Here is a 13,153-nt window from a genome sequence, read left to right as displayed (position 1 = left end):
CATGTAGTCTTCCATTTTGTTAGACAATAGATATTAATTTTATGCTGTAATTCATAAATTTGTTTTCTTTTTATCTTTTCCTTTGTCTTCACTCCCATTTTAAGTCAATGATTATCTTTATATTTATCATGATGCTCTAAATTTGGTTATATAATCTCTTTTCTGATAGGCACTTTTAAATAACTTTCTTTGACTTATAGTTAATAGAAATGAAAAAAATCACTATTACACTATATCCTACATTTTATCCTTTTCCCTCTAATTTTTGTTCTTTACATTTCCAGTGCATTTGGCACTTCTATTCTATTCTATCCTTGCCATCTCCACATTTTTTAGTGTTATTAGTACACTCAAATTTAGTGAAGACTGCTAGTGATCCCCACATAACACCCTCATTTTCTTTTCTTTTTTTTTAAAGATTTTATTTATTTATTCATAGAGACACCGAGAGAGAGAGAGAGAGAAAGGCAGAGACACAGGCAGAGGGAGAAGCAGGCTCCAGGCAGAGAGCCTGACATGGGACTCGATCTAGGGTCTCCAGGATCACGCCCCGGGCTGCGGGCGGCGCTAAACCGCTGCGCCACTGGGGCTGCCCAACACCCTCATTTTCTATTTTAATAATGAGTTCCTTTCATTTTATTCAGGTTCCAGTCATCAAACAATAGGTTAAATTTCCCAGCCTGCAATGCAGTTAGGTATGCCTTTTTGACAAAGTTTAAGCTAGTTGAGTATGAACTAAAGTGATGTGTTCTACATCTAGGATATTTCCTTAAAAAATAAACTGCCTGATATTGACTTCCATATTCCCATTTGCCTGGTTCAAGAATAAGCCAGTCTAAACTGTGGAGATGAAGTATGTAATCATCCTGGGATATAGTGAAGAAATAACATATAAAGACATAGGTCCCTGAATGTCTTCCTACAGGATAGCCACTGTGTCAGCCCTGGATGGCTCACATCAGTATTATTTCATGAAAACAGCAAAAAACCAAAACTTTTATCCAATTTAGGCCAGTGAATTTGGGTTCCTTTTGTGATAGACACTTAGCCTCTACTCTAAGTAATATTAAAATAAATCCAGTGATCAGAACTGATTATTTTGTTATATTTTTGCTAATTATATCTTGATAAACTAAGTTTGCCCTCCAATTAAATTCCTCAAAAAGAGGAACTTATGGGGAAAATATTCCTTATGTTTGTGCAACTGAAAAACTGTTTGTTAAACCTTTAACCTAATTTCCAGTTTGCAGGAAATAAGAATGATAAAGGAACAGGTTAAAAAAAAAAAGAAAAAAGAATCAGGTAAATGCAAAATTGGAAAAATACATATGTCACTTGTCCTGAATTCTTCAAAGAGTGAATGTTATAAACCAAATTAAAAGCAAGGGACTTTACTACTAGGAAACTAATCAGACAAAATCACCATTGCAAAGCATCCATTTAGGATGGATCCTAGTTCCTAAGAAAGCAAATGGTAAAATATATAATCACAATCAGAAAATTTTCACATGGACTGGACATTAAGTGAAACTATGGAATAATTTTATATTTCTCACATGTGACAACAGTATATTATGTAGGGAATTGTCCTTATTCTTAGGAAATGAATGCTCAAGTAATGAGGAATAAAGTTGTCTAAAGTCCTAAGCTTACTTTTAGATATATACATATATATTTAGAGGGAGAGAGAGAGAGAGTCAGAAAGAAAAAAAGAGAGTGAGAGAGAAAGAAGGAAAGGATAAGAGAGAAGGAAAAAGTAGATGAGATGAGTCTGGAGATAAACCAAATATGCCTCCCAAAAAGGTAAAAATTATTGAATTCAAGTGGAGGATATATACAAGTATTTATCATACTATTCTATTATTATTCTTTTTTTTCTGAAAACTCTAAAATAAAAAAAATTGGGGGATAAGTATTTAAAGCACTCAAAAACATGTTTATTGCTTTTATACTTAAATGGCAGCAGGTTAGACATAAAATCCTTGGGTGCATTCTCTTTCCTTTGGCATTTTGTAGGTATTGTTCTACTGACTGCTTGCATAAAAGGTTGCTGTGGAGAAATGTAGGTTGAATTAATTTATATAATAGGCTACTTTATGTTCTCATCTGGCTTTCCAGTGAATTCTTTTTGTACATTAAAAGACAAATAACTTCCCTCATTGCCTCATTGTTAACCATTCTTGCTCATTTTCTACTGAGAACAACACAACATGACCTTTCAATATGTAAGTTCATGTCTTTTTAATCTCAAAAATAGTTATGTTTGTTTTGTTGTTTCTTCATAGAGGATTCCAACTGTGCATAGGACTTCCAAATCAGTCATTTTTTAAATGTCTGTTTTCTTAATTGTGTAAGTCTCCTATTAATGTCTTTTTTCCATTTAACTTAATTTACTTTTTTCATTGTATCCTTTGTTTTCAGAATAATCTGTGCTTCAGTGAACGTCTTGCGAGTTCAGCTCAATTTGTTTAGTAGTTTTATGTCATTTCCATACTTTCCTGAGCACTACCAGCTGATCATTTTTATGGTCTCAGCATATCTTCCCAGAGCTCTTGCCTTTTGGCTTTGTATCTTACTTGATAGAAAAGTGAACTTATTAACATCTTCTTAAATTTATAATGAAAACTTTCTTTTGTTCTGATTTTGTCTTTGAACAGATTCTGTGCTAGTGTCTTCTTGTATCATTGAGAAAAGTGAATGTTTCCTGCAGCAACTATTTGCCAGGAGTATTTGTCAGAGAAAGAAAGCAGTGGTATTCAGGACAGGCTTGATTCTTATGATCAGGGGTTCTGGGTGTGGCTTTTTCCCATGCAATGGAAATAGGCATCAATTTTCTCAAATTAAAGACTCTTTCTATGCTACAAATAGACAGCATTGCTTGCACATATGTATTGCCCATGGAATTGTTCATTTAGTCTCAATTCCTCAGCTTCCTGGAACCATACTGGGTCAAGTAAGTCATGCCATGTTTACTGTTATATCTGCTGCTGAAAATAAGGAACTTTGGTTTACCACCTGGCATGACCTTCATCACTGATAAAATATTTTTTATTGGCTCCTTCCCTGATCTAAAGCTCTTATAATCATTTATTGCATTCCTCCTACTTGCTCTACTGCATGCTTTCTACTGTAAGCCACCTTCCAAATATCTTTTTTTAAACCACTTTATTGAGGTATAATTGACATATAAAAAGCTATACATATTTAATGTATACAACTTAATGACTTTGGAGATGAGCATATCTCTAAAACCATTACTACAATCTTTGCCAAAAGCATATTTATTATCTCCAAAAGTTTGCTCCTACCCTCTATACTTTATTCTTATTCCTATTCTTCTTATTATTATATCTGATGATTTGGGGTTTTAGCTTCTTCCAGTTTCACCAAATATAATGTGTCTGTCATTGTTCTCCTTGGTGCTTTTGAATGACTTTTAGAAAACAAAGGAAAACACTGATTTTATATTCCACTGTTCAAACAAAAAGGTCTACTCATGATTTCTTTATTTTAAATTTTTATTCTTCTATTTTTAATGTGACTAGGTTTGGTCTTCAGGAAGATTTTTCATAATGGTTAATAGATGATATATACTCAGCTTTTACATATTTAAAATACTCTTCCTGTCATCTCTATACATGAAACTTGTACTTACAGACTAGACATGTTATTGGGGGGAAAGTCTTTTCACCTTATAACTCCAAAAAAGTGTACCATCATTTCCTGTTCTTGAACATTACTATGTGGAAAATCTCAGAGTAACCTGAACTTCCTCTTACCTGTGATTGTTTCTTCTTCAAGAATGATTATATTATTCTTTCCTTAACCTTAAAGTTCAAAATTTTCACCATATTATGTCTTTGTCAGTGTCTATTAGTTCTTTATTAAATCTTGCTATACTTACAGTAACCTCTTTCAATATGTGTGATGGATTGCTGTTCAAAATCACCACAACGATACCATCTATCTCACATGCTTGCCTTAAAGTGTGGCATTGCCACTTATAAAGAGGTGAGTGTATCATTCCTTGTCTGAAACGTTGGCAGGATTCTGACTATAGATGATAAGGCTCTAAGTGATTTTTGAGAGTAGGTGATAAAAACGCCATGCATTCCGCTTTGTTCACTTCAAACATTAGCTCTTAGAAGTCTTCAGTCACAGGGTAAACAGTCCAAATGCCCTGAAGCCCTGATGCTCCAAAGAGATCAAAACTAGCCCTTAGTGAGACTACATGGAACGGCTGAAAGATCTTTCTATGAAGAGAGAGAAAGATGCTCTGCTCTTCTAGCTCTAGCTACTACATGAGAGTTCCTGAACCAGAACCATACAGGAAGTCATGAGAGAATTTTTTTTAAAGAGGCTGTTATTGTTTTAGGCCTTTAAATTTTGCCCTTATTTCTTATACAGCAAGAGATAAATCATAAAATACGCATCTCTAACTTTTACTTTAAGGAAAGCTTTCTTCTATATATCTTTCAATATTTTTGTAATTCAATTGTTGAGTTCTCTTCCTGAGAAACACTAATTATCCATTTATTCGTGAAGATAGATGGATAGAGATTTCTGCACATGTATGATTTTCTAAACATTTTGCTCTTATAACTTTTCCCTTTACAGTATGTATGATCTTATCTTACTTCCCATGTCATGTTTTTGTTTCTTAAAGTGTTTATTGTTGCTGTGCTTTTTCTGATTTTTACTTTACCAGTTCTTTTAGTTTTTTCTTAAAACAAATGGTTTTTAAATATTTTAATTTTTATGTGTCTCCTCAATTTCTTTTCCTGAATTTGTCAGTAACTTTAATTTATATGATCCTTTGTTTCATAGAAATTCCATGATCTCTTTAAGTTCCTTAAGAATGCACATAATTATTTCTGAAACTTCCTTTTCTTTCCAAGTAAATTCCTCTTCCAAAATTCAGTCTTAATAGTTTTTTGAATGTTAATCCATTCCTTCATTTGTTTTTGTGGTCCTTTTTGCCCATCAAATCCTTTCTATTAATCATCTTTAAATGGAGGCCATAGTATCTGTTTTGCAATGTGTAGAAACATAGTGTGGGTAGACTCCCATTAGCCAGCTTTTTTTTTTTTTTTGCCAGCTTTTAAAAAGAAAAATAAGATACCCCGGTCTCCAGCTGAAGAACAATATACTGTTTATTTCTCGTTTCCTCTTTAACTATTTGGGAGTGTTGGAGGCATGAAAACAGTAGAAAGGATTAATGCCTTGGGATGGCATGCAGCAAATGTATAAACTTTCATCTCTAAGTTCCAAATCTCCTATATCCTCTGCACAGAGGGTGCAGTCTATTTCTTGGGGTTCAATAACATTTTTTGTCTTCCAGTCTTTACATTTATCATTTCCTCTAGTAACTATATATTCTCAATGGCTTACTGTTGTCTCACCAATGCCTGCCCTCTTTTTGTTCCCTTTAAAAATGTCATTTGACACCAGGCCACCTCTCTGTTTAAGAAGCCCTGTGAAGAGTTTAAATGACATGGAATCTCAATACCTCCTTCAGACCCAATACATGATATCCTAGAAAAATGAGACTAGATCTCAAGCAGTGTGCACCTCACTGCACTTCACAGTTAGTTCCCCCATGTCCCGAAAGCCGTTGTTTTTCTGAGATAAGGATCATCATCAGGGTGATTCACAACTCTATCATTTACGTTATTAAAAACAACATCATATTCATCATTTTAGAGTAGTTGTTAAATCTCAGAGTCTTTCATTTAGTTCAAAATTTTCTATATCTGTCAGATATTCTTTAGAAGGTATGTCAAGAGGTTGTTCAAGATCCATGGTTTCTTTATAGGTTAATTTTCCCTCCTTTCATATGTTTTATATATTTTAGGGAACCATACACAATATTCAGGGAATATTGGGGAGAAAATCATGCCAGTGCTCAGTAATTCTCCCATTCCACCCCCCCCCCCAATAAACCAATCAGCCCTTTTTAACAATCCACATCTGTGATTTTTTTTCTCCTAAATTTACACATGGTGCCAAGAAGTTCACAGGCTTCCAGGAATTTTTATTAAGAATTTTAGATATTCCATCAAGGAATTTTATCTCTGCTAGAAAGATCAAGGGTATAACTGGAACTAACCATGCCTCATTTCATGCTAGCCTGCTGCTCTGTAGATAAATGTGAAACATCCCTTTGTGGCCAAATGTGTACAATTCAATGGAATTGTGTTGCCTCGATTCTTTAAGTGTCTTGTGAGTGGCAAAGAGAGGATAAACCTTTCCTGATTGATGTATGTCAACTGTCATGAGTTTTATGGACATACAAAGTGATAAAGAGAGTAAGTGACAGTTGGGACTCATGGACAAAAGCATTTACTATAGAATCTTGTGCAATAGACACAGTGTTCACCCTTCTGAGCTGTGGCCTGTTTCTGGCCTTAAGATTCAGCATTAAGACAGGCTGTCAAAGATAAGACAGGATGTGAAAGAGGTCCTGCTACGGGGCACCTCAGGTAAGGTTTTAATAGCTATCGGTGCTTGAATAAGAATCCTCCTGATGCCCCATTTTTCTTCCTAGCACAATGAAGTAATATCTTCATATTTCTTAAATGACATTTCTATCTGAGAGAATGAATAGTTCAGTGTATTAATTGATGCCAATTTTACATGCAACAATTTTATGGAATGCATTTAATTCTGATTCTCTAGGTAGATAAGAATTATGCAACTGTTCCTGTTTTGCCGAGTAAAGAGTTGTCTACCTGGCAGGAGGAAGAAAATGCCCTTGGCTTCTATATAAATAATAGGATATATGTAAAGTTAATGCTGACATTCAGGCTTCCCTCCCATTTGCAAACATATTCAATTGTACTACTGAAATAAAATATATGCCACTGCACTAAATTAACACAATGACTGGTGGTAAGAAATGGGTGATGGGGGATCCCTGGGTGGCGCAGCGGTTTAGCGCCTGCCTTTGGCCCAGGGCACAATCCTGGAGACTCGGGATCGAATCCCATGTCGGGCTCCCTGCATGGAGCCTGCTTCTCCCTCTGCCTGTGTCTCTGCCTCTCTCTCTCTCTCACTGTGTGCCTATCATAAATAAATAAAATAAAAAATAAAAAATTAAAAAAAAAAGAAGAAATGGGTGATGGGTACAGTGAGAAAGATTAGGAAGATAATTGATGGATGATAAATTATAAGATAAACACACTGAAGAATGGATCTTCCTACTTTTCAAGTTTCTGTCTTTTCACAAATGTTCTCATGTTTTTCTGTAAGGCACAATAACATTCCTTAAATATAATATCGAGCATTTATATCTCTGCTCTGAACCAACTTTTCTTATACATTGCTCAGTCTTGACACTGAGTGATACCTCAGTGGTGTCCCAAGGATTATCATTCAATCACAAATATTCACTGAATACAGAGTGTTGTGTGTTGAGACTATACCATCCATTTTGAAGTGGTTCTAAAAAAGTAGGAAATCAGTTATAGCCCTTGATCTAAAGATAAGAATTCCTATTGTCCTATGAAGACAAAATAGAATACAATAAAGGATGTAATTTGGGGAAATTTCCAAAGGCTCATTTCCAGGTTCCTCTTCTCTCTCTCTCTCTTTCTTTCTCATTCTCTCTCTCATCTCTCCTGCATAGGGATTTTATCTATTGATAAAAGCATCTTAGTTCATTCATTATACAAACACATACTGGGCATTTTTAGTGAGTCATGTACCTGGTAAGGAGCCAAGAATTCAAAGAATAAGATAGATTCTCTGTCCTCAAAGAGAATACAGTATAATGATGGTGATGAACACATAGATGATAGAGCAAGTGTCATTATAAAGGAGGTGCATTACAAACATATGGGGCACTGAGTAAGGGCATCTAACCCTGCTTAGGAGGGGCTAGGAAGCATTCCTAGAGGAGTTAATACTTGCACAGAATTTCAGAGGATGAAGGAGAGCCAAACATGAATAGGAGAAAAAAAAATATATATATATATATTCTAAGCAGATAGGATATCATGAGCAAAGGTATGAGAAAGAGAAACTGCATAACAAGTGTTCAGTGTTGCTGATGCTAAGAGTAGAGGGAAAGTGAGAGGCATAAAGAGTGTAGCATGCAGAGCTTTTATTTCTATGTTAAGAAACAGACTATATCCTCTGGGCAATGGGAGCCACTCAAGAGTTTTAAACAAAGAAATGAAAGCATCTAATTGATATTTTAGAACCATCTGATGGTTTAGTGGAGTTCTGACTTGAAAGGAACAAGCCTGAAAAACTGGTTAACAGTCTGTTTCAGTGGTCAGGTTGCAAGGTGATGTGGGTATCATCCATGACAGTGTTCACAGATGGAGAAGAAGAGGGCAGATCTGGAAAACATTTAGAAGGTAATGTTGGCAAAGCTTTGTATTATTGGAGCTGGCATAAGGAAGAGGGCAGATTAAAAGAGAACCTAAACTACTCGATATACAAGAGTCACAACATTCAGTGCTGTCATTCAAGGACAGAGGTATCTGCCCTCACTGAGTTCACCTGTCCTCTTCAGTGATCAACTTAGATGTGAGAGGGTTTCTTTGAGCATCATCCATCCATGTTTCCACATTCTATGAGACATGTCATTGATGTAGAATCTAAAACACACCAATTAGAAATACTTGGCCCCACGTTCCTTGTTGTTTCCTACATGCTCTGAAGAAAAAGCTTTGCTAGCTATGTTCTCCCATGCACAAGCTTGGGGAACCTCTGGAGATGTTCCTCAAGAGTGCATTATAGGGAAGAAAGCAGAGGGCACCACAGTGAACCTCAGAGTCCACTTGTATCCTCTGTATGCCTGATGTTTCCTCCTCCATCTCCTACCATGGCTGCAATTATTCATGCCACATCCAAAAAAAAAAAAGAAGGTACAAGAAAAGAAAGGACAATCTGAATCTGCTACCAGTAGAGCAAAATGCAGCTCCTAGAGTTAGCTGCTTCATTATGCTCCAGTGATTTTGGCAAGTGGATCGCTCATGCCATAGCTATTTAAATAAATAATATATAGGCATAAAATGTAAGAGACTTTTCTATTCATGCCCAAAAGCTTAAGTTTATCAATTACGGGGGAGAAGTGTGCAATGTTTTCTTCAAATTCTTAGTTTGCAGTTGAGAGAGAATATCTACTTCCACAAGCTCTGTATTCTCCAGCATATTGATATATCATTAATATTATTTTAGTAATATTAATGATAATGGCAATATTTAATACCCAGAAAGTATACTTACAAAATTTTAAATGATGAATTGAGGAACAGTTCTTCCAATAGAAAGTGTCTGTAACCTTTAAAAAGCATCATTAATGAAGTATAGACTAACAGCTTGAGACAAAAGCCATAACACATCCTTAATTCAGAGAGATGACACAACTTACGTCAAGTAATTAGACCCAAATCAATAAAGCTGTAAGAAATAGTTACCTGAACATGGAAAGGAGCTTCAAAAGCTTGTCTAGGAAAATAGCAAACTCCCTTTAAGATATATTCTCAAAGCCACTGCATAGGTAAGAGTATCTAATTCAAATACAGCAGAAAGGAAAATATAAGGCAAGTGATGCCTAACCAAAACAATAACAACAAATGTTAAAGCAGCGAAAGCCACATCCAAGGAAATCGTTTCCATTATAGATTCACAGACAGAACTTTAAGTGGAAAATTACTGTGCTATCTTCCAAATTAAGTAAACATGGCTACTTGTGTGGTGCTAAAACTCATCATTTGCACAGCATGCTTCTAGCTTGTATCCTGATGATTGTTGAACTATTCTAAACAAGTGTGACAGGAAGAGTATGTCAAGAATGACATACTCATTTTTTAGAGCTAACTGAAAAAATATGTTGTTAATGAAAATAACATTGCAGACACAAACTCCTTTCTCCACTGAGATGTTCCCAAACTGTAGTTATTGTACTTTGGTTCTTCGTTAGGAATTGTCATAAAAACATACAACCTTTTTTTGAAGCGTGCACCCATTCTTAACTAGTCCCATCCCTCACCTTTTAAGAACTTTGTCAATATGGAAAGAAATTGGGAACCACCCCAAGACTGAGCTGATTGCAAAAGCCAAAATAATACTCATTTGGATCATTAATATTTGCATCCAAGATATAAGCAGACTAATAAAATTTAGTTCCTATAAAATGAAATTATTTTTAAATTTTAGGTTTTGTTTCTTTCTTTTTTATAACCAGAGTGTAGGAAATAGGCTATACATGTGCTGAAATATTTGTCCTCTAATCCCTGGGGGTAGCAAGACCGAATCTCTGAAGGCTAAAGTCATTGAGGAGAGTCACGTTTTCAATGAGCAGCCTCACCTGTTTATTCTAGTGTTTTCTACAAATACTGTCACATTTTAATTTTTTTAAAGATAGATTAATTAATTAATTAATTCATTCATTCATTCATTTATTTGAGACAGAGAGCTCAAGCAGGGGGAGAGGGAGAAGCAGACTCCCTGCTGAGCAGGGATGTAGGCTGCATCCCAGGACCCAAGGATCATGACCTAAACCAAAGGCAGACACTTAACTGACTGAGCCACCCAGGCACCCCAACCTATCACTTTCTATGTGTGCCATGATGTGAAAAACTCGGGAGGAATTGTTTCAGGCAATAGGTTTTATGTTTTGGGGTGTGTGGGTAGACAGTGTTTGGATGTGTGCCTACATCTGATTTTAATATTTTAGCTGATTTCTTTTTGGTCTTGTGTAAGCATAGCTTGAAAAGACTTTCTTTAGTCAGTCAAGGTCTCTCTAATGGCAGCTGCTAAGAGAGATAATTTCAATATTATAATTTAATAGTATTCTGCCTAGAAGAATCTTATTCTCTGGATCTCCAGTAGGTGAAAATTTCATAGACTTTGTAATTCCCACTGATTTTATACTTATAAAGTTAATGAAAAATTTTTCTCACAATAAATATACTCATTCATTTGTATCCTTCTTAGTTATTTGCTAACCCAAAATTCTTGTACATGTGTTTCTCTTCCTAGAATGGTTGTTCTCCTTTCTCCATGTTTTTCCCCATCTTACTTAAATTAGCTTAATATTATGCTTCTCGGCCTCCAGAACTGTGAAATATAAATGTTTGTAGTTTAAGTCACTTGGTTTATGATGTTTTGGTTTTAGCAGTCTGAGCAGATTAAGGCACTATCATAATATATTTTCACTTGGTCACATACTTAAAAGTCACCTTTAGATCATCAGTACTACAAAAATCATAGAAATTCAACAAAGAAGGACAATTTATGTAATGCACATAAAGACATGAAAACAATAAAACAAAACACACTTTTACATTTACATATTCCAAATGCAACACCTCATGCTAACATACCTTGGTCTGTGTCCCTAAATTATAACATTTTGGGATTAGCCTTTTTCTAGGCAATTTAAAGAATTATTAGCTCAATTCTGTGACTAATATGGTTAAAGTTACCATGAAAGAGCTAGAATTAAGTCCAAACAATTCATGTAACCAGAGATACAAGCCAAAATAGCAAAGCACATCACTCATCTACAGGAATGGTCTTGAAAATGTTTAATTAGGATGGTGTGATTATGTGTTAGCTAAAGGGTTACATCAACAGATAATTTTATTTATTTTGCCATTAAGAGGAGAAATGTTGGAGTAGGAGGGAGACAGTCACTACTATCTGTTAATGAAATTAATTACAATATTTTTAAATTGTCAAGCCTTCTTTAATGCTAAAAAGAATCCCATTACACATCTTTCCAGTTGTCATTCCCCATATGTCATAACAAGAGGAAAATGCTAGTGTTCTGTAATTTTATAGATTCTCTTTTCTTATGTATACTCATTCTCAGTAATAACTAGACTTTTTCCCCCGTGAGAAAATGCTGAAACAAAACAAATATGACAAGTTGTATAACCAGGCAGTATAGGAGCATTGATTGTGTTTGACATTATTCTCAAATATCTACATAAAAATCCAACCTCCAGTTTCCCTACACAATATTAGTTACCCAAGGAACTCATAGTCAGATGAAAATAGTTCAACTATTTTCTAAATATTTAATATTTAATATTTTGTATTATCAATAATATTAAGCCCAGAAATCAGTACGTGTGCTATGATTTTATAAGTGCAGAAGACGGAAATATTGCTTCTAGAAAAAAAATTAGATCTAAATACAATAATTTTTCAAGGACTTTATTTTTCCTTGGCCAAAATATTGTTTCCTTGGACTTGACACACTAATTATCTAGAATGTCACAAAGATTTTTAAAAATTATTCAATAAAAATATTTTGAGCACATTCTAAGTACTAGGTAACCTGGTAGTGATTCGGTACATACTAAAAAATAAGATATATTTTTTTCTCTCATTAGTCCACATTGTCTAGTAGGATGTTAAATAGGAAAATAAACAATTGCAATACATTTTGATGAGTGTTATTTAGGAGATAAGTAATGAATAGTTGAGACATAAAAGAAAGTTAAATCATTGCACTTAATTTGGTATAGAAACTCTTCACAGGGCATGTAATTTCAATATCTATCTAGGAGTTTGCCTAGTAGAAAATACGGAAAGGGAATTACAAGGAGGAAAACTGTAAAAGTCTAGTATAGCCTAGTAAGCACAGGGAGCTGAGCAATAATTGAAGGTAAAAAATCCTGACTTTAGTGGCAAGAGATGAAGTTTAAGAGACAAGCATAACCATAACCATAACCATAACCATAACTGTAAGCATAACCATGGATCATCAGGGACTTCAATAATAGGTTCAGGTTAATACCTATAGCCACAAGATGCCATCAATAAAGTGGAATACTCCATTTAGCTTCAGATTAATTTACTACCAGTTTTTCACTGGAGAATCAGGCCCTAAAAGAACATTCTACTCATAGAAATTGGACAAATTTTCATGAAGGGGAAGAGATAACTTCTACTCTTTTCTATATCATTTTATATTACTGGAAAGGTCAAAGTTCAACTGTGCAGCTAGGGAAGAAGTGATATGGAAACTCTTCTCTGGGCCCCTGGACAGGTTCGAGGATTGAAGCTGTACAAGGCAAACCATCTACTTCACCAACTTCACACAAAGAGTTCTTGAGATCTATCAAAGTACAGAGAAAGAAACTGTTTGCTGCATGAATTAGTACCAACATTTATTTAGATTAGCTAA

Source organism: Canis aureus, chromosome 17 (genome assembly GCF_053574225.1).
Source record: "Canis aureus isolate CA01 chromosome 17, VMU_Caureus_v.1.0, whole genome shotgun sequence".
NCBI classification, from domain to species: Eukaryota; Metazoa; Chordata; class Mammalia; order Carnivora; family Canidae; genus Canis; species Canis aureus.
The sequence above is the reverse complement of the archived record's forward strand: the minus strand, read 5'-3'. Positions refer to the sequence as shown.